The sequence below is a fragment of the Saimiri boliviensis genome, chromosome 3 (assembly GCF_048565385.1).
Source record: "Saimiri boliviensis isolate mSaiBol1 chromosome 3, mSaiBol1.pri, whole genome shotgun sequence".
NCBI classification, from domain to species: Eukaryota; Metazoa; Chordata; class Mammalia; order Primates; family Cebidae; genus Saimiri; species Saimiri boliviensis.
The window spans coordinates 137,825,459-137,844,639 of NC_133451.1; the positions used below are offsets into that span (position 1 = coordinate 137,825,459).

A 19,181-nucleotide genomic window follows, 5' to 3' on the forward strand; every position below is an offset into this window, starting at 1 on the left:
AACGCACTGATGGCTTAGGGTAGCCACTCTGCAAATAAAGAGAAGTGAATCCATTTGGGATCAATTTTGGAGGTAGAACCAAAAGGTTTTCAGGAGGGATTGGATGATTGGGAGAGAGGTTGAGAGAAGAATAATTATGATAATTTCTAGTTTGGGATCCTTTGGTGATTTCCCCAGACATCTAGATGGGATCTGAAGACAATAGGAGGTGGACCCCATGGTTGGAGGTTGGAACATCTCTGACATAATAAGCTACCTATGAGATGGCAAACTCAGAGGTGATACATCCCGTAATTGTCAGTCTAATTGTCTTCTGTATGGGCACAGATCTCATGCCCCACATTTGAGTCGAAAATACTTACATTCTTTTAGATGCATGTAACAGAAACCAACTCTGACTGGTTTAAGACATAGAAAGAATTTACTGGAAGGGTTGACATAGCTCATAGACCCTAAGTATAGCCAGATCTTTAAAAAGAACTAGAACTGAGGACCAAAAAGATGACAGGAACCATCAATACTCTTAGCTCCTTGTCTCTGAACAGACCACTTTTTTCACTTTTCCACAGATATGACGAATGATGGTATCTTCAAGGGTTCAGAGTTTATTTTTACTTCTGGCAAACAAACTATACCAATCTAGATACCCTTAACCCCCTGGGAGGAAGAATTTAACCAGCTTTTCTTGGGTCAGGATCCAATCAGCTATAGCCAGGAGGATGAAACCAAGTAGTACAAACATAGCTGCCTCTGTCTATCTACCAGTAAAGGTCACAGAGAAAGGTGTCTATGTGAGCTGGGCGGACACCGCCTCCCCAGGCTTCTAACAAGATCATATTGACTAAGAATATCAATTTCATGAAGATACAGCACCGTAGGATTCAAATGGCCATTTAGAATGATCTTTCTCTAGTACAGAGTTCAATGGAAACCATCTTGAGCTGATAAATATCTTTCTAATTTTCAGAGATACCTTCCACGAAAGATTTCATAGCTTTCCTTGGGGACCGTTGGCGGGGGACACTGAATTCTCACAAACGCTTTCTTCTTGTTTGTCACCTTTGCACTTGCCACAGCATTTGAAAAGCTCCTCTTGTTCTCTCCTCATTCAGAAGGGGGTCATCTGGGCACCCATTCGATCTGTCAGAATAACCGTCCCTGACGGTACACCTCCGCAAGGCTGGACTGGAGTAAACACGGAATTCTGCAGCTAACTGACCTAGATGTGACCCTGCAGTCTCAAAGATTGTCTAAAGTATCCCTGAACGAACCACAAGGCTTCGGATCTTAGATTTGCTTTTTCTACAAGCACCTATTCTGCAAATAAGTAATCCCATCTTTCTCTTCCCCTTGCCCACTCTCAAACACTCATTCTTTATTCTCATTCAGGGCTTCCTCTCCCCACTTCTCTGAATAAAGTTTAAAATTGAGCTATAAGAACAGATATAGCAGCTCTTTATCTGTCAGAGAAAGATTAGCTAAGGATAGTTATGGGCCCCAGGCAAAGATAGGGATACAGTCTGCCTCTTAAAGGCTTGATTGGGAGGATTTTATTGTTATTATAAAGATGCACTTTCTTTTAAAAGTTTAGAGCTGGATTTTTTTCCTTCTTTTAGTCACAGGAGGTTATACACTTTTTTTTTCTTTTTTATTAGATACTTCTTATTTTTAAGGCTGAGGCTTAACAGCATGCTCAGTAAAGACTATTGGAACTGAATGGGGCCCCCGAGGAAAGCCTCACCTCCATCTACGGGGCTGAGGGGACACACATTATGAGCTTCGTGCCTCCTGGTAATATGTGCGGGTCACAGCCCTTTCACCACAGAGCAAGCCCATGGCAGGGGTTGAAACATACTGTTTCCAAACAGCAAGGCAATGAAAAAATGACCTTTTGCTATCCTCTCTACCTCATGATTTTTTTTTGACTTTTTAAAAATTACGCAAAGTAATGATTATGATCAAATAGATATGACGTATAAAAAGCGCTCTAAAAATATAATCTAATTACTTTTATGGGCTTTAAATTTTCATACCAGAGTTTCTGTTCATGGTGTTCAGAACCAGTCATCATCATCCCTACTGTCACTTAACCGATAACTATCATGAGCTCTTGCTTTTTCTTTCTCATGCTTTTATTGTGGTAAAATATGCATAGCATAAAATTTATCAGTTATTATTTATTTATTTGTTTTTGAGATGGAGTTTTGCTCTTTCCCAGGCTGGAGTGCAGTGGCATAATCCTGGCTCACTGCAACCTCTGCCTCCTGGGTTCAAGCGCGTCTCATGCCTCAGTCTCCCAAGTAGCTGCGATTACAGGTGTACCCCACCACACCTGGCTAATTTTTGTGTTTTCAGTAGAGACAGCCTTTCACCATATTGGCCAGGCTGGTCTTGAACTCCTGACCTCGTGATCCACCCGCCTCAGCCTCCTTCAGTGCTGGGATTACAGGCGTAAGCCACCATGCCCGGAGATTTTATTTTTTAAGTGTACACTTGGGTGGCATTAAATATATTCACACTGTTGTGCAACCATCACCCTATCCATCCCCCCAAACAGAAACACTGTATCCATCAAACACAAACTCCCTTTCCCTCTTCCCCCAGCACCCGGTAACCCCTATTCTACTTTGAGTCTGTATGAATTTGCCTATTCTAAGTGCCGTATACTAATAAAGCATCTACTTTTTATTCCACTCTCCCGATCAAGCACTGTGCCTTGATACCCCGCCATGCAGAGACTGACCACCAGGCTTCCCTACACTCATACAGAAGCCAGAGACCAGCCATTCTAAGTCGTGGTCTCTCAGCAGGAAGACCATCCTCTGTGCCCACTATCTTATTTAAACCTTATAACCTTGAGAGCTAAAGATTACTATCCCCCACTTTATAGCTGCAGAAAATAAAACTCCCACAGATTAGAGCATAATGCTGGTAAGCGGCAAATCCAGACTCAACTCCGGCCGAATACCAATTCCTGCTCTCTCGACCCATATGCTGCCCTCCCTTCCCCCGCTGGCTATTGAAGTTGTACATCTGCCGACTTCTTGACAACTCAGAATAGCTGTCCTCCAGAGTCTTGCCAAGAATTAAAATCATGACCTCTATGTTGTCCCGTGTTTACACAAAACCCCAGGTTGGAAGACATGTGACCTCTGTAGGAGGTAGGTGCACTTCACCGAGAGGCAGTATCGTGCAGTGGTTAAGCACCCAGGCTCTGGGGCCAGGCTGCTTGACCTCAGCAGCTGAGCGAGCTCAGCCAAGTTTCTTAACCTTCATGACTCACTTTCTACTTCTGTAAATGGAAATGATAATTAGATAATGACAGGGATGATAAGACCAATTTTACTGAGTTCTTATGATGATAAATTAATGTACATAGAGTACCAAGACCACTGCCTAGTGCTTAGAAAACATGAATGTGGCAATTCTTAAGACCTGTCATCCTTTTCTTTTTTCCTTTTTCTTTCTTTTCCTTTTCGTTTTAGAGACAAGGTCTTCCTCTGCGGTCCAGGCTGGAGGGGCAGTGGCATGATCATAATTCACTGTAACCTTGAACTCTGGGGCTCCAGCGATCCTCCCACCTCAGCCTCCAAAAGCATTAAGATTACAAGCATGAGCCACCACACCTAGTCTGTCATCCATTTTTCTAGCTAACTGACTCCTACATCCTTTTAGTCACAGATTCTTCAAAGTCAAGTTATGCATCTCTGTATCAGTGACAATAGTTTCTGATGCAAGTCATGAAAACATGATTCACATTGGCTTAAGTTCCATTAAAATATCTGGAAATAACTGAAATCTAGATGTAGAGCAGATTCCAGACATGCTACAATCAGCAGTGAATGGTGTCATCAACAACTTACTTCTCTGTTACTCCATTCTGCAATCCCAGCATCAGCAGCATCTTAAGGCTGGTTTCTGGGGGCAAGACGGCTTCCAGTGGTAACCAGAGCTGTGTGCTTCCTGTGCAGATCTAGAAAGAGACAGAGCATAAACAAGCTTCACCGTACAACAGTTGAGCCAACTCGTGTGTCATGCCCACCAATGGGCCTCTAGCAGTTACCAGGGATATGCCATCAAGAGCTGTGTTTGGAGCTGGAGCTGGAGTGGATCCCAAGACAAAATCAGACAGGAAGAACAGCAACAGCCTCAAATCTCTGTACCCCAAAATGCAACATACAAACTTGGCAGACAATTCCAGAGGTTTCACAGTCTGCAGATTACGACCCTGTAGAAGAGATTTTAAACATTACCCATAGCAGAAGCCAGACTCTTAGGAAGTTGTATATATGAAATACATTGTTTCAACCCCTCTTAGAATCACCATGACTGAACTTCATGTCAGTATTATGCCATGGGTCTCTTCTTCACCCATAATAGTGTTAGGAAAAAAGCTTGCTTCTCTTGAGTAATTCATTCAATTTTATTTTATAGACAATGTAAAACATATTTAAACCATATTTTCATCTCCCCTTAGGCACCCTAGGTTCATAGCTTACCTTAAGGAAAAGGTAGAATTAATTTTTCTGTGCTTACCCTGTATTTTGTTTTATTATTTTCCTGTTATAACTTTCCTTCCTCTTAAGTCATTACTTTGTATTGCATGTAGCTTAATATGCAATGTATGGAAAAATATATGTATACTCAATGTCAAGCCCAGCATGAATAGTTAATTTTGAAAAGCAAACAGATATAAATGTTCAGTTAAGGAGACAATTGAGTAAATTATGCATATTCATAAAATTAAAGACATTGCCATTAAGAATCATGTTTACAGCACTGAAAAAGAGATGAAAAGTGATACAGAAATTTTAAGAATTTGGAAGATAGGGAAAGCAGATATCTAAAAAAAAAAAACGAAAACAATAAACAGACTGTTTTCTCATCAGAAAAAACAGAGCCCAGATACAGTGGAATGCTATCCTCAAGGTAGGCAGGAATATAATTGTCAACAAGGAATTGTATACCTAGAGAAACCACGATTCAAGAGTGAGGGCAACATAAAGCAAAGAGAGTTTATCACTCACAAATCATTGCCAAAAGAAGTACGGAAGAGTTATTTATTTAGAAATAAATTGAATCTAGAAAACAGAAGTGAAACACATAAAAAACACTGTGGAACAAATAAATTGGTAAACACCAGGGGAAGTCCAAATAAGTATCAACTGTAGAAAAGAAGGGAAAACAAACTGAAATTCTATGTATAATAAAATGACTAATTTTAGGGCATTTAAAAACAAAACAGAACCAAACTTTTAGATAATGACATAGATCATAAGTGAGAGTCACCAGTATTAAAACATTCTAAGGCCCTGGTATTGTTCCACAGAGGGTAGATGTGTTGATTTAATATTATATTTCTTAAATCAAGTATATAGTCTAAAAAATTCAAGGGTAACCACTAAAAGAATAACAATCGAATACGTACTTCTAAAAATATAAATATTCAAAATAAATATAATTATATTAAATTCATCCACCAGAAACAGATATTATAAAACTGTTTTTTAAAAATATGCCTTATCTTCCTAGTGAATTTTTCTTTTTATCATTATTTCATGCTTTATCTTTAACCCTATAAATTATTTTTGTCTTAAAACATGTTTGTCTTTTATAAATATAAATTCCAGTATCTTGAGTCAACCATTTTTAACATGTTGGAATGTTCCCTAATGACCTTAAAGAATTTACGTAAATATGTCACATTTTTTCCAGAAAGTCTCTGATTTAGAAGGATGCCCATTTTAATATGTGCATAATATTGATATCATATTCATTACCTTTTGATTTCTAGGCTTCCTATGCATTCACATGCATATTCAATTATTAACATGCATTTATCCTCCTAGACAGGGGCAATATGTGTCGAAAGTAGAATATTCTCATTAGATTTTTGGTGGATGCTTGTCATCAAGTTTTGAAAAAAATTTTTCATTTTTAGTTGAACAGTTTTTCTTATGAATAAGTCTTCAATTTTCCACTTTTAAAATATTAGAAGCATTACAGGATACCCTGTCCTTTGCCCCAGGTTCTATTCAACATTGTTCTACAGGAGAGCTTATCCAACAGAGTAAATCAAGAAAAAGGAAATTGGAGGTAAATGGACTAAAAAGAAAGAGATAGCATTGTTATTATGCACAAGTAATACGATTTCTTGATGTAAAAAATCCTTGAAAATGTCCATATGGACTATCAGAATTAGGAAAGATTTTAGCAACTATGCTAGATACAGCCACCATACAAATGCAGACTCATGTGTCATTAATATTGTCCATATCTAGAAGGACACATCATGTCACATTGTTAGAGCAGACCTGGAAATCAAAAGATAGTAGATACGAAATTTACTGTTATTTACATACTAACATGGACAGTCTATTAAACCAAAATGTTTCTGGGAAAAAATGTTAATACTTATGTGTTTAATTTCTAAAGACCATTTGAGAACATTCCAGAATGTCAAGAATGGCTGACTAGGCAGTAGAGTCTTCAGATATGGCTTTTAACTTTCATCTCTCTAATTTTCTGTTCTACGAAATTTCTACAATAGGCATGTACTACTTATACTTAGGGGGGAAATGCTTTAAAAAATAAAACTAAAAAGAAGCATTGGGGCCAAGCCCATCCAGCATCTCTGTCTTACCTTCCACCTCCCTGAGTAGATATTCTAACTAGCCTGATAGTTCTTGCCAGTCCGAACTGCTTTCTGCCTCATTAGTTCCATCTTACTTCAATTCTCATTTGAAAAAAATATTTTTCTCCATTTCTTCTTAGTGTATGCCTTAATTTCTCCAGCTCTGTATCCTCTAACGATATCATCAAATCCTGTGATGTTTTGGCCCAGTAGAACCTAGATTATAATAATACCTTTATTTAACATACAGTATCTCACCCTGCCACAGCCCTTGGCAGACAGCATGGCAGAGACACTGTGAGCAAGACCTGACTTTAACACATAGTGCAGGCAGTTGCTGAGAGATGAGACAGTGTCATAGGGTCTAAAATTCCACCATTAAAACCTTTACATTAATCATTGCCCTCTCTGCGTTCCTCTTTAAAGGTTTGGTTCTGCTGGAAGGTAATTAAACATCAAAGAATTCCCCTGTTTAAAATCCGCCTCATAGTGGAAAGGAGTGGAGGAGGTATACAAAGGAAAAACAGTTTTATATAGTCCAAATTTGGACTAGGCCTGCCTTACAGTGAATTCCCAGCTCTTCTTGTGGCAAGGAAGGATCCTGGGGAGATCAGAAAGGAGATTGGCTCACCCAAGCGGACTTGTTTCATGATATGCTGGTGTTACTTTCTACTAAGAAAGACTTTTTCAGATTATTCTGCCAGAGGGTTCTGTAAAAACTATTACAATCCAAGTTTTCAGAATTTGGACAAATCCTTTTAGTCTTACATCCAAGTACTTGGCTCATGAAAGTGAGTGAGAAAACCCACCAGGAAGCCTCTTTTGATAGACAGAAGTTGCCAGGGTAGAGAGGCTTCTCTGCCTACCCCTCACCCCAGAGCAGGGGCCCATGCTGAGAGCAACGGCAGGACCAGCTCAGTGCCCCCTACCCAGCCAGCAGCTCTAGAAGAGTCTGGGTTGTGCACAGGGCAGCTCCCTGATGAGATTCCAGTTCTAGTCTCTCACTGAAAACCCTGCAACCTGGTCCAACACAGTCACTTCCTTGCCCTGTTCAGATTGGTGTTTAGGTTTATTAGTTTAGAGATTCCCATAAAATAGGTAGAGAGAAGACTGGGAAACCTAGAAAACCTGGGCATCCTAAATGATCTAATTCATTTTCCAAGCCCCACAGGAAGTTTAAAAGAGTTGGCAGTTTAGTCAGGCATACAGCCATTCCATCAGTAAACAACAATGGAGCTCCACCCCATGCATAAGGCCCCTGCTAGGCCTTGGGGTCGTGGATGGATACAGCATAATCTCTGTTCCCAGAACTTAGCAGCTAGATGGCTGGGATACAATAACAGGCAAATAACCATGAAACAAAGCATTATAAGAGAAGTATCATGAGAGAGTTCTAAACCAACTTTGGGGCCAAGAAGTAGAGTTAGGCAGATGGGCTGGAGTCCTGGATCCAACAGTTTCTAGCTGTGTGACTTTGGACATGGCCAAACATTTACTGACCATGTTCTGTATGCCAGACATGGCAGAAAGCACTCTACTCTGCATGATCTTGTTTTATCTTTTTAATAACCATAGGAGGTGCTATCTCCTTTTCATAGACTGGGAAACAGAATTTGAAGCAAACACTGAGTTTGCGGTACGAGATGTTTACTAGGGATCAGCACCTGTGAAAAAAAGGAGGGCAGAGGAAGAAGATGAACTTTGATGAAGACCAAACAAAGCCTTGACCTCTTTGGAGCATGAGAATTGCCTGATGGAATGAATGTTCCACTTTGGGCTAAAACGGCTGGGCATTTACATGGATGCAGGCTGCCCTGAGAAAGACATAACCTCTAGCAAGGCAGTCCTCTGCAGCTGAGGAAGACCCTAAAGGAGTTGACAGCTTGAGGTCATTTGCTGGCTGCACCCCCACTGCTGGTAAACAAAACCTGAGTGACATCACTCTGTGTCTACCACGGGATCCTCCCATGCTAAACTTAGAAAGATGAGAAACAACTTTTGCAAAGTACTTGGCACGAATTAGCTGCTCAATAAATTGTAGCTTTTTGTTATTCAACACAGAGCCTGGGTAGGAAAAGTGTTGTGGAAACTCTTGGAGGCTGTCTCAGCGAAAACGTCATCCACGTTGGTTGGACCTTAAAACAATTTCTCCCCTCCTGTCCATGGCTGCCCATGAGTCCATGAGGCTCATGTTAACGACAAGGTGTAACACAGCCATAGAGAGTGATGTGGGAGGCCTGTTTTGTGGCACGATTTTCTGAAAGTATTAGCAGATGGATTTTGTTCGTTTTGTGAGCATTTAGTAGAAATATTTTGTAGGAATAGTGTTTGTGAACAAATGCCTCGGGTGGGCGGGTGGGTGTCATTTACCAGCAGGACAGGGAGGAGGTGGTTGCAGCAGTTTGGGAGCCCATCGAAGCTGAGCTCTGCAGGAGCCAAGGCGGAGCCGGGCCTGTGTGGACTTCATGGTCAAGTTGAGAGGCACAGTGATGGAACTGTGGTTATAAGACAGCCTACGCTTTCCAATTACTCACAGCTAGATCTGTTCTTAAAATATAAAAATGACAACTGAGACAATGAGAAACAGGCCTTTGGAACATGTATCCCAACCCACATCCTGACTGCTTAATGCCATTGATCCTATCAGTTCAATGGAGGCTAAGTACCTGATGTATATAACATTTGGAGAAAATTGTTTATCCTCCTATTCTTTTTAATTAGGAAAATGTGAGAGTCAAATATTTTACTATTTCATGTTATTTTCTGCATGTTTGTAAAGCATTCCATAGTCTTTGAAGGATTTTCACATTTGTGGCCTCTAGGTTTCTCAGCTTCTCTCTCCTTATGGCCTCTGTTAGGAATACCCAGTTCATCCGTGTTGCTGGATCCTACTATCTGTCCAAACAACTTTTGAACTTGGTGCTTGCAAATTCAAGGAACAGGTGACCTGCACCCACAGCCTCTACTTCTCCTTCCATCACCTTCTTAACCTCTTGCAGCGTGGGTCCCACCACCACCGCTCGACAGAAATTACCCTCTTTGCAGGTACTACCAGGGTGCTCCTGGCCAATCATTGCTTTTCAGCATGGGCCCTCTCAAGCAGCTGGCATCTCCCAACCCACCCCCTTTTAGAACTCTGTCTGATTTTCTTATAACACTAAGCATTGCCAATACATTTAAAATTGAGCACTTGTTTCTATCAGTTACTAATGGTTGCTTGGAATATTATATGGAGAGAAAAATTCAAGTTATATCCAGGACACTGTGATTGATTAATATGCCTGTCACCAGCCTGAAAAAGAGAGAAGTGGCATATGTTCTAGCTGTTCACCATCTTATATTACACATATTGATTTCTCTTATTTCTCTTTGATTTCTCCTTTTTTTTCTCTCTCTCTCTCTCTATTTAGACACTTGATTTCTTCTTGATCCCTAATGGGGTCTACATTATTGAGAGGACTAAATGAGGTGATATATAGAAAGCTCCTTGAATATATTGGATACTGAATCAATAGCAACCAGTATTATCATCCACAGTTTTCTATCGTCTTTGTAGATTTACTTCGTTAGATATCTGTGTCTTTTCTTTATGCAACTTAGCCACTGCCTTGGCTCCCAAGTCTACTTTTCCAGCCCCAACGACTATCTACACTTAAAAAAGAAAATAAGGTAGAGAACAAAATGCAGAAAACTGTGCAAAGGGTAAAGCAAAGACAGGAAGTCCTAGCCAGAGCAAGGATTCTGAGCAAGCACTCAAGAGAAAGAAAAAGTTTGATGAGATGAGTCAATACTTAAAAATTTCTAAAGACTCTGTCTGAAGCCTCCTGGAACTGATAAACAAATTCAGTAAAGTTTTAGGATACAAAATTAACATAAAAACATCAGTATCATTTCTATACACTAATAATGTTCAAGCTGAGAGCCAAATCAAGAATGCAATCCCATTTACAATAGCCATACACACTTAAAAAAAAAAAAAAAACCAGAAGTATATCTAACCAAGGAGATTAAAGATCTCTATGAGAAGAACTACAAAACACGGCTGAAAGAAACCAGAGATGACACAAACAAATGGAAAAATGCTCCATGCTCATGGGTTGGAAGAATCCATATTGTTAAAATGGCCATACTGCCCAAAGCAACCTACAGATTCAGTGTTATTCCTATCAAACTATCAACATCACTTTACACAGAGCTAGAAAAACTATACCTTCATATGGAATCCAAAAAGAACCTGAATAGCCAAAGCAATCCTAAGCTAAAAGAAAAAAGCTGGAGGCTTTACATTATCCAACTTCCAACTATATTATAAGGCTATGGTAATCAAAACAGCATCATACTGCTATGAAAACCAGTGAAACAGAATAGAGAACCCAGAAATAAAGCCATACACCTATCACCATCTGATCTTTAACAAAGTTGACAGAAATAAGCAATGTGAGAAGGATTCACTATTAATAAATGGTGCTGGGATAGCTGGCTAACCATATGCAAAAGAATGAAACTGGACCTCTACCTTTCACCGTATACAAAAATTAACTCAAGATGGACTAAAGATTCAAATGTGAGATCTCAAACTATAAGAATCCTAGAAGAAAACCTGGGAAACCCCATTCTGGAAATTGGCCTTGGGAAATAATTTAGACTAAGTTGACAAAGACAAAAATTAACAAGTGAGACCTAATTAAACTAAAGAGCTTGTGCACAGCAAAACAAACGAAAACCAAAAACAACAACAACAAACTATCAACAGAGTAAACAGACAACCCACAGGATGCGAGAAAATATTTGCAAACTCTGCATCCAACAAAGATCTAATATTCAGAATCTATAAGAAACTTAAACAGTTGAACAAACAAAAAACCAAAACTCCATTGAAAAAAAAGGGCAAAAGACATGAGCAGACACTTCTCAAAAGAAGACATACAAGCAGCCAACAAACATATGAAAAAAAATATTCAGTATCACTAACAATCAGAGAAGTGCGAATCAAAACCACAATGACGTATCATTTCACACCAGTCAGAATAGCTCTTATTAAAAAGTCTAAAAAGCAGCAGATGCTGGTGAGGCTGCAGAGAAAGGGACCACGTACACTGCTGGTGGGAAAGCCGATTGGTTCAGCCACTGTGAAAGACAGTTTGAAGATTTTCAAAAAACATAAAACAGAACTACCATTTGACCCAGAAATCTCATTACTAGGTACATATCCAAAAGAAAATAAACCTTTCTTCCAAAAAAACACATGCCCTTGTATGTTCATTGCAGCACTTTTCGTAATGACAAAGGCATGGAATTAACCTAGGTGTCCATCAACGGTGAATCAGATAAAGAATTGGTACATATACACCATGGAATGCTATGCAGCCACAAAAAGAACAAAATCATGTCCTATATGGATCCTAGAAGAAAACCTAAGAAACCCAATGGGAGCAGCTGAAGGCCACCAACCTAACGCAGGAAGAGAAAGCCAGATATTGCATGTTCTCACTTACAAGTAGGAGCTAAACATTGGGTACTCACGAACATAAAGACGGCAAAAATAGATCCTGGGGACTACTAGAGGTGGGAGGGAGGGAGAGAAGAAAGGGTTAGAAAACAAACTATTGGGTACTATATTCACTACCGGAGTGATGGGATCAATCATATCCCAAACCTCAGTATCATGCAATATATGCTTGTAACAAACCTGCACATGGACCCTGAATCTAAAACAAAAGTTGAAATTATTTTCTAAAGGGTAAGCAAAAACAAACAACTATGGAAGGTGAAATTATTTTCTCTTCTAGGAGCCTGTTCATTTGTTTGTTCTCAACCAAACCAGAAAGCTTCAGAAGAAAGAACGATTTCAGAAAATGCATTTTGCATCTTTATGCTCTAGCAGAGGTAGGAGCCCCATACCAGAAATGCTGACCTCAAAGTGCTCTGACCTCTGGCTCCACAATGGGACCTCCTGATGACCTCACTGCCTGGCTTCCTCTCCCGTCTCTTGCCTTCTGCTCACCTGTTCTGAGCGTTCTTTGAGCGCCTCTCCAAGGCTAGAAAAGCCAGGCTAGGAGGAGAAATAGAAACACAGAAGTACTAGTAGATCAAAACAGAGAGAAGAGGGGGGAAATCCGAGGAGGGGAAGCAGCTGCCAACAGTGGAGCCCGCCTCCCCCAAAGCCTCTCTCAGTCTCCGCTACCTTCACCTGCCTCTGGTCTTTGAGATACCAGATGCCATCCTGGCCGACCCATGGAGGAAGGGCTTTCGGCCCTCAGTGTCTATTTTCTGCCCCACAGGTGAATGTGAAAAAGATGAATTTTGCTTATTTTTTGTGGGGGAGCTGTAATCCCACAGTTTCTCTTTCCTTTAAGCCAGGGGGCATCAGAAAGATTTCTGCTGGCCACAGACATGGCTGTTGCCCTGGCTGGTCTTGATTAGTCAGAGCTCCCAGTGAGAAGGTCCTCGGCTTCACAGGCTCCTATGTCACCACCTGTCTCTCAGAAGAGGAGCCTCCCCTCCACGGTCTTCTCAGGAATCTCAGATTCTAGGAAATAGAAAGAATTCCCTCCTCACAGAAGGCTTACCCATCCCTCCTTCAGTTGGTTTCTAATACCAGTACTGGGGCTTTTTCATGCTCAAGAGGTGGACTTTTTCATGGAGGACAATTCAACCCTTGTTTGGTGACCTGCAGGATCTCCCTTCTGGGCCTGAGAGGTGATGGCTAGAGAGTGGCCCAACTCTGCTGCCTCTTGGTCTACTGGGGATGGGTCACTCAGGGTAATGGCTCAGCCTCAGGGCTGTAGCTCAGGCAAAAAGCAGCCGCCTCTGTAAGGCCAGGGACTGGGTGTGGATTCTGCAGTATCCCCAGTCTAAGGCTGTCAGCCCCTCATCCCCCATATGAAGAGAAAACTCTCCTAACCATAAATACATGAGTTGCCTTGTTGCATTAAATTGCATTATAAAGAAATCCATTAGCCACTCTGAGCACTGCTCTCCTCTGGGGCCTTCCTGGCACAAAGATATTTTATCTTTTTAATGAATAAAACATGCTGATTTCCTAAAATTAACAAGTGTGGTGGTAATGGAGAATCCTCAGGAAGGATTCTGAAGCCTTTGCGCTGTGGAGCAGAGGACCGAAAATCCCGGCTGTGGGGCTTCCTGTATCTGCCACTGAGTGATGCTCCTTCCCCAAAGGGCCTTGCCTCTTCCTTCCTGGAGTCCACAGTGCTTCCCTGCCTGCCCCACATGGCAGCCCACCAACGAGGGAACTGCGGTTCACTGAAAAATCACCAACATGAGGCCGACCAAGTAATAGGAGAGAAAGCATCCTAATTCATTCAACGTGTATCCAACGGAGGCTTCAGAATGAAGACCCAAAGGTGGGGTCGGGGGGAACTATCTGTTTTTATGTTTAAGCTTAACGAAGTGTGGACAGCCAGGTGGAAGTCTGATTTGACAAAAGGGGGGATGACTAATGTTAATAGACTGAGTCAGAAAATCCAGCAAGGCCTGTCTGTCTAGCTTCTTCTTGGCCTCTGTAAAGCATCGCTTCCTTCTGGGCGTAGGGCAGGGCCTCTCTGGAATGGGGGTCTTGCGACCTACAGTCAAACCAGGTAGGTCAGATACGTTCTTTATGGTCAGTTTTCACAGATAACATGTTTAGATTTTATGGCTGGCTTTGGGGAAAAGGGGTTCCGGTTTCTGTAACTTGCCTTGGGGAAGAGGGATTCTAGTCTCAATGGCTGGTCCTGGGAGAGAATGGGACTCAGAGGAGGGAAGCAGAAGGCCAGGGAGAAACTTTTGCTTCTGGGGCTGCACTGAGCCCTTCCTTTTTGCATTCTGTTTTCTGAGCCCCAACAGAGCCATGCCCTACGCAGCAGGTGCTCACGAAGTTTCTACTGTCCACATCAGCAGAGACGTGGAAGCACTGTGCCCTGACCCTGCCTGTCTCCCCTCTGTGTTCTTGCTGGCTCTGGCTTCTCCCTCTCTCCCAAAAGTCCCAACTAAGTGTGAACTGTAATGAATAGCCATGGAGACAGGCCAGCCCGAAAGCTAAGACCAGACTCTTACTACGTTCAGAAGACACAGCTCCCAGCTAGAGGCCACAGCCATTTTCCCAGAAGTGTAGAGAGACAACTAAACCTGGCTGTCAATGATTTACCCTTGGAGGAGCTAGAAACATGTGCTGGGAAAACAAAAAGGGATGGAGTTTTAGGAAAAAGAAAATTAAGTGCACAAAGCTGTGTACCTTTTGCCCTCCCTCCCCACCTCCTAGCTTTTTGCCGGGGGTGGGAAAAGCAGGGAAGGAGCTCTATGCAGCGTGTGGAGCTTGAGCAAGGCCAGCTACATCATTTGCAGGACATAGTGCAATGAAATGTAAGGCTTCTTGTTCAAAAAGCAGGGCAAAGTGCTAAAATTAAAAGCTTTTCACTTTCTTCTGCAGTCTTTCTCAATTTGTCATGGAGTTTTTTATTTGCTATTTAATGTTGTTCTGAGTAAAGAAAAATTAGAATGTAAAATTATTAGCCCGAATTTTACCATTCTCCTTTATATCGTGCAATGCCAGCTTTAAATGCAAATTTAAAAGCATTTAACTCATATGCAGAAGCCCTGACATGACACAATTTGTATTTCACAGCTTGTATGTGCATACATACTCTGTCTGTTCCAGAACAGGGAACTGTCTTTATCTCGCTTTGTGATATACACACATTCTACTGACGTTCTCTACCTTTGGCTTACTGACGAGTTAAGGAAGGACTGAAGACAAAAGAAACTATGGGTTGCTCCCTCTCTCTCTTTCTATGTCACCATTTTCACTTAAGTGGCTGGTCAATACAAGGAATTAACTCAAATGCTATGTGTAAATGGGATAGGAAGAAATGGCGACATGCATTTTGCACACCTTCCTCTGCTCAGGTGCATGCACTATTTCGCAAAAGACAAGTTCAAAGATAAAATGATTGTGAATTTCAAGATGGTGACTGCAGACAATTAAGCCAAGCACCGGACCTTCTGAGCATCAGAAAAGATGCCCTGATGTGCCATCTGGCCTCTGGCTGCAGCTTGGGAGGGGAAGCACCGAAGACCCACCCCACACACAGGCAAAGCACAAGCCGGAGGATCAGCAGCTGGCTGCCCTTGGTCGTGATGGGCCCTACCTTAAAAGTGGCTTGGAGGGGATCAATGAGGCTTTCAGCATTCAGAAAGAGGCTCACATAAGCAGGGACATTGACATCCCAGTTTGAAGAGGCTGCCTGGAAGGGTGAGGAAAGGAGCATCCACAGGTGGCCTGTGACCCAACCACACAGAGTCGGGGAAGCAGCTGTCTCTCTCTGAAGACTTACGCTTACAGTGTCTCTCTCTGAAGACAGAGCGTAGAAGGACAGGGGGATTGAATTTGACTAGAAGTCACTAGATTGAACTGAATTACCCAAACATCACTGTTTGACATTGTCTGCTTGGTAGGTCTCCCAATCAGATATTAAAATCAGGTCTACAAAGAAAGCTCTATTTCCACACACCTCCGTTTTGTGGATTGTTGTAATTTGTGAAATCTTCATCCTTGCGACTATCAATTGAACATTCACTGTGTTGCCAAGAACTATTTTGAACACTAGATACACATTTATCATCACATTAAAGAAGTCCCGTAGCACCCTGAAATTTTGCTTCAAAGCACTTCCCGATTTTGTCATTGTACATGTATTTGGATGATTATTTTGACTGTCTGTCTTCATAGCTAGACTGAGCTGCCTGAGGGCAGGGACCATATGACCAGCCAGTCTTCCCCAGCAGCTTGCTAAATGCTGCATCGACGGTGATGCCAACATGTACAATTGTTTAGGCCATGTGGTATGCAAGAGCCACGCATCTCAAGAGGTGGTCTTCACATTGAAGACACTGTAGATTGAAGTTTGTGTGATGACAGTTTTCTGGCAGGTGGCAGTAAAGTGTCTTACTCTAACATATTCAATATAATATGACAATTTCCAAACAAACAAAAGTAAAATGTCTTGAGCAAGGAGTGCATTTTTTAAGTTTCACAAAGACACTATTTAGACTAGTGCAGCATGCCTGATTGGCTAATCAATCGGTGCCTCAAAACATCTCACCTCACCCTAAGTGACTGGCTGCTCTGTCCAATTAAGATGTTGCCACTAAAAACAAAAAAGTTATATATATATATATATATATATATATATATATGTGTATATATGTATGTATATGTATATATATTTACATATATATAATGTAACATATAAAGTTATATATGTATCTATATTTATATATATAATGCAATATATATGTGGTTTTGTGATATATACATTTATGAAGGAAATGTGATATGTATACACACACATACATATAAATTCCTTCATAAATACAAAAAGAACAGGCCACCCTGCATCAGCCATTTGGCTGCTTTCAAATACTGAAGACTCAGAGGAGTATTTGATTTGCTTCGAGCTGAAGTATAACTACATGGGCTCTCTCTGCGCTCTCTCTCTCTCTCTCTCTCTCTCTCTCTCTCTCTCTCTTTCTCTCTCTCCTTCTCTCCTCTAATAAATAAGGAAAAAAGAAAGTCTTTTCTCACCAGTTCTAACAACTGGCCTTACAGATGGGATTCATGCCCCAAAATGAATAAATTCCAGGGTGGCAACATGCAGATTAATTAGGCAGGAAATCATCTCCCTGCAGCAGCCTGCTGCACATTCTCTAACAAGACTAAAAATGATTTGCGCCACCTGTTTATGGCTCCAAGCATTTGCCTTGGTCCTTCAATGACTCTATTAAAAACTTTTTGATTAACTTGGCCCAATGGTCAACTTTTTGTTTGTTTGTTTCTTTAGAATAAATAAATAGCGGTTCTGCATCCTTGTGCCTGGAGAGCCACCTGGATGATTCAGCAGCAAGTAATTAGGCTTGAAATACCAGGAGTGTAAACGTCAGGTCTGACGTTACCTGCAAGACTCAAAATTTGCCTGATTTATAAAAACTCCATAGCACTGGTGTGTAGAGTGAACTTTCCTTCCCATTTATTTTAAGGACATTTTAGCTGTCAGGAGTTAGGAAAAAGGTGGCTTTGGTTTTTACAAGGCTGCAATATTTTTCGCTGTTAGATGTTGAGAGGTGATTGTATGTGTGTATATATACTGACACATTCCCCGGTTTGGACCCAAGTCATAATAAATTTATGTGCTATTTACACATGGCTCTAAATCATTTCACTAAAAGAAGCACACAGCCTAGAAATTTAACTGTTCTTTCTGGTGTGTAAATGACTACCTCTGTTAAAAAAAAAAAAAAAGAAGAAGAAGAAGAAGAAAGAAAGAAAGAAAAAAGGAAAAGAAAAGAAAAGAAAAAAGAAGATAGGGAAAGGAAATAGCAGCTTTCCCTGTCACCAGCAAACTAATGATGATAGCTTGTTCTTGTCTAGAACCAAGTGAAATGCTCTTCCAAGCATGAGTTCATTTGAGTGTCATAAAATCCCTGTGAAATAGGAAGAACAGGAATTATTGGGCTGATTTTTTAAAAAAAATAAATGGAGAAACTGATGCTTAGGAAACAAACTGACCTTCTCAAGTTCATGCAGTTTGTGAGTATTCCAACTAGCAGTTTGTGAGTATTCCAACTAACCTAGACTCTGGGGATTATGATATCAAGTAGTCCAGCGGTCTTTTTAAACTACACTGCATCTGTAAGCCACTAAGCTCGTACCATCCACTACAGGCTCATGCTGTGTTTTGGGCATTTTGGCATAATAGTCAATTTCCTAAGCCTTGGGCAGTTCTGAAAAGTTATGCCCCATTGTGGATTTGGGTCTGGGTAGGACTAAGCACCATCACAGACGGTCACGAGCATACCTATTACTGGACTCATGGAAGACATAACCATTCAACCACCTTTCTCGTTGGCTGATGGCTTGGATCAGATCAAAAAAGAAAATAGGTGACATCCCTGTGTCCTCAGAAAACGCAAGCATGACATGCCACAGAACATAGTGTGTTTTGATTCCTAGGGTGTCAAGAGAATAATCACTCACTTCGCTACTTTGCTTTTGCTTGCTTCTAACGCGTTCTGAAGTTGGGATTCTCATTGAGGAATTCTTCTCAAGATAGTACACCAAGCAGCTTCTACTGATTGACCAGCGAGGGAAACAAAATATATTTTACCCCAAAATATACTTCTTGTTTGTTTTTTGAGACGGAGTCTCACGTGCTGTCTGCCAGGCTGGAGTGCAATGATGGGCTCTTGGTTCACTGCAACCTGCGCCTCCCGGGTTCAAGCAATTATCTTGCCTCAGCCTCCCGAGTAGCTGGGATTACAGGCGCCTGCCACCACACCATCCTAATTTTGTATTTTTAGTAGATATGGGGTTTCACCATGTTGACCAGGCTGGTCTCAAACTCCTGACCTTAAGTGATCCAACCGCCTCAGCCTCCCAAAGTGCTGGGATTGCAGGCATAAGCCATTGAGCCCAGCCAAATATACTTCTTTGGCATAATTTGATATGGCTATTCAGAGAGGCTGCAAGCACAAGAATAGCCCTGCAATTTCC

At 41.2% G+C, this 19,181-nt stretch overlaps 1 long non-coding RNA gene across 3 annotated transcripts in view; it reads right to left on the reverse strand.

Moving 5' to 3' along the window:
* Positions 1 to 19,181, reverse strand: part of LOC141584058 (uncharacterized) — a 74,869-nt gene that overhangs the window by 23,248 nt on the left and 32,440 nt on the right. For all 3 annotated transcript variants that reach the window (XR_012516983.1, XR_012516981.1, XR_012516982.1), the window contains exon 2: positions 3,864 to 3,973. This is a non-coding gene — a long non-coding RNA (uncharacterized LOC141584058). The remainder of the gene's footprint in view (positions 1 to 3,863; positions 3,974 to 19,181) is intronic.